This window comes from Megascapheus bottae, chromosome 6 (genome assembly GCF_031878675.1).
Source record: "Megascapheus bottae isolate mThoBot1 chromosome 6, mThoBot2.hap1, whole genome shotgun sequence".
In the NCBI taxonomy this organism is placed as follows: Eukaryota; Metazoa; Chordata; class Mammalia; order Rodentia; family Geomyidae; genus Megascapheus; species Megascapheus bottae.
In genome coordinates this window covers 8067766-8070751 of record NC_143514.1, presented here as the reverse complement: position 1 = coordinate 8070751, position 2986 = coordinate 8067766, and positions in this window count along the sequence as shown.

Sequence of the window (2986 nt, the reverse complement as noted above, 5' to 3'; positions counted from 1 at the left end):
CTAAGTATGTGGTATCGAGGAATCGAACCCGGGTCTTCGTGAATGCTAGGCAAGCACTTTAACCACTAAGCCAAACTCCCGGCCCAAGTTCTAAGTATTTTTAAAAACCAAAATTGTCCTGAGGATGAAGCAAGTATATGAGGAGATTGATACCAATTGGAAGAGTCAAGTTAATCACAAAGCCAACAAGAGTCCAAAATGACTTTTTATTCTGCAGGTTGATTTTGTTTTTAATAGTTAGTTCTCAACAAAACAATTTCATGTGTGGGAAGGCATGAAATTGGGAGGAGGAAAAAGCAGGATGAAAGAAAACTAAATTTATATTTGAGGGTGGAATGTGTGTGATATATTTGTGGGAGGACTGTTATTTATGTTACACATGTGACTCCCTTGCTTGGGGGGCACTGGCTGTGGATTTGTTGTACAAGAGCAAAAAGAGTTTGGGGTCTGAAAGGAATCTGACCTCTGCCTACTGGCTGTCAGTCAGCCACCTAAACTGGTTAGGCCCTTTGGGGGTTATGTTATGTTTTGCTGCTCTTGGTTGTGCTGGTACTGGGGCTTGAACTTGGGGCCTGAGTGCTATCCCTTAGCTTTTTCTCTCAAGGCTGGTACTTTGCCACTTGAGCCATAGCTTCACTTCTAGCTTCTTTAGTGATCAAAAAGAAGCATCTCATAAACTTTCTTGCCCAGCCTGGCTTTGAACCCTGATCCTCAGACCTCAGCCTCCTGAGCAGCTAGGATTACAGATGTGAGCCAGGCTAGGAATCCTGGTTTTTATCCTGGACCTGTATCCAATCTGAAACATAGGAGTTTTGACATGTTAAGTGACTGGCAAGTAATTCATCCCTGAAAGCAATTCTTACCTAAGCTTGACTGAAGAAATGACTTTCAGAGAGGGATATGGTTCAATGTTTCTTTTCAGTGTGTTAAACTTTATCCCTGGACCAACTAAGATGATTAAAAATTTTGAAATTGAACTATCTCATTTTGTGCCCCTCCCCCCCGCAAGAGAACTGAGTTTTAGAGGACTCCGGCATTTAGCCCTAAGTTAAGGCTCCTGGAGTGACACACGAAGAGCCAGCTGGTGGAAACTCACTCACTTTAACTGATGTTGGTGAACCCTCTGTGGCTACATGGAGAAACTTTGCCCAGAGATCAAAGGTACCAAGACGCTAGATTGTGTCTTCCAAAACACTGAGAATCCTATAACGTTTATTTCCTTGTCTCTTGGATCCAAATTTTTGGTCTGGGGTAACCCCTTGGTTTCTTAGGGCTGGAGTTACTGTGCAATGCTCTATTTTTTTTTTTTTCTGTTAGCATGCTGTCCTAAACTCTTCCTTTTCATTGCTCTGCTTTATTTCTTTGTATTACAATTACATCGCATGGATTTTATAGGTCACCTAAGGTGGATTTTAAAATGAGACAAGGATTAAATACTTTAATAAACTCACTCACATGGCATTTCCTAAGGAAATTGTGGTAAGAATACATCTTTGAGGTAGAAAGAAAGAAAAAAAATTCTCACCCATCACTAGGTTCATGGTTGAAATATATCTAATGGGGGCCGGGAGTTTGGCCTAGTAGTTAAAGTGCTTGCCTAGCACGCATGAAGACCCGGGTTCGATTCCTCGGTACCACATACATAGAAAAAAGCCAGAAGTGGTGCTGAGGCTCAAGTGGTAGAGCTCTAGCCTTGAGAAAGTCCAAGGACAGTGCTCAGGCCCTGAGCTCAAGCCCAGGACTGGCAAAAAAAAAAAAAAAAAAAAAAGAAATATATCTAATGGAAGACTGCTTTACAAGAGGAAGCATGCAAATTTATTTAACATAAGTTTTACACAACATTGGAGCATTTGGAAATAAAGTGCCAAAGACAAAGGGAAATGTGTTTGTTTGGTTGTTTTATCAAGTTCGATGAGAGATAAGTAATCATGCTGAATTATGGTCTGACAGTAATAAACTGGGGAAACTTAGCAAGGCCTATTTGTTCAGATTTTCCTCTGTATCCCTGGGTCCTTGGAGATGAGGATATCCTTTTCTGAGGGCAGAGTGTGGGTGTTGTATTGGGAACTCAGTTGCAAGAAAACAGAGAAGCCAGCTATTGAGTGGTCAAATTGGGAGTCTTCACTGGCGAGCCAGTGTCTGCAGGTAGACTCCTGTCACAAAGGCCTACGTCAAAAAGGCCTGTGGCCCCTTGAATGCAATTAACACTGTTAGTAAACTGAGCCAGGAGAGGAGAGGAAAGAAAAACAATACCAACAAGCCAGGTCACCTCCAGTGGAGAGCTAAAGTGGAATGCCATGGGGACGGGAGGAGAGCCAGGAGACCAGAGGCATGGTGTAATGGCAGCCTGTGCTGGTCCAGAGCTAAGTAGTGTCAGCGTCAGAAGGCAGGGTCATAGCAAATTGGAGTCTGGGGAATTGGAAGCACAGGACTGACAGGTCCAGTAAGCTATCATCCAAGTCACCATTCCTGCCTCTAAGAATTCAGGCAAGCTGACCACCTTGGCGTGAAACTCCCCTGCCACTACTCAAGACAAGTTGGTGCCTGTTAAACCCAATTCACCACATGGCCAAGATGGCACTAGTTAAACTCAGTATCCTTATTTCATGAGCACCTCTGGTGTGAAGATTTTAGGGTGATAGGAAAGTGAGAGTGTTTGTTATGCTTCTGTGGCATTCTCAAATGCCCCTGTGTACCATTAATTGCAATTGTGTGTCTTGAAGGACATCAAGAGAGATTCCCAAAAGGGAAGGGGGGAAGGCCGGGAGTTTGGCCTAGTGGTAGAGTGCTTGCCTAGCATGCACGAAGACCCGGGTTCGATTCCTCAGTACCACATACATAGAAAAAAGCCGGAAGTGGTGCTGAGGCTCAAGTAGTAGAACTCTAGCCTTGAGAAAGTCCAAGAACAGTGCTCAGGCCCTGAGCTTAAGCCCAAGACTGGCAAAAAAAAAAAAAAAAAAAAAAAAAAAAAAAGGAAGGAGGAAAA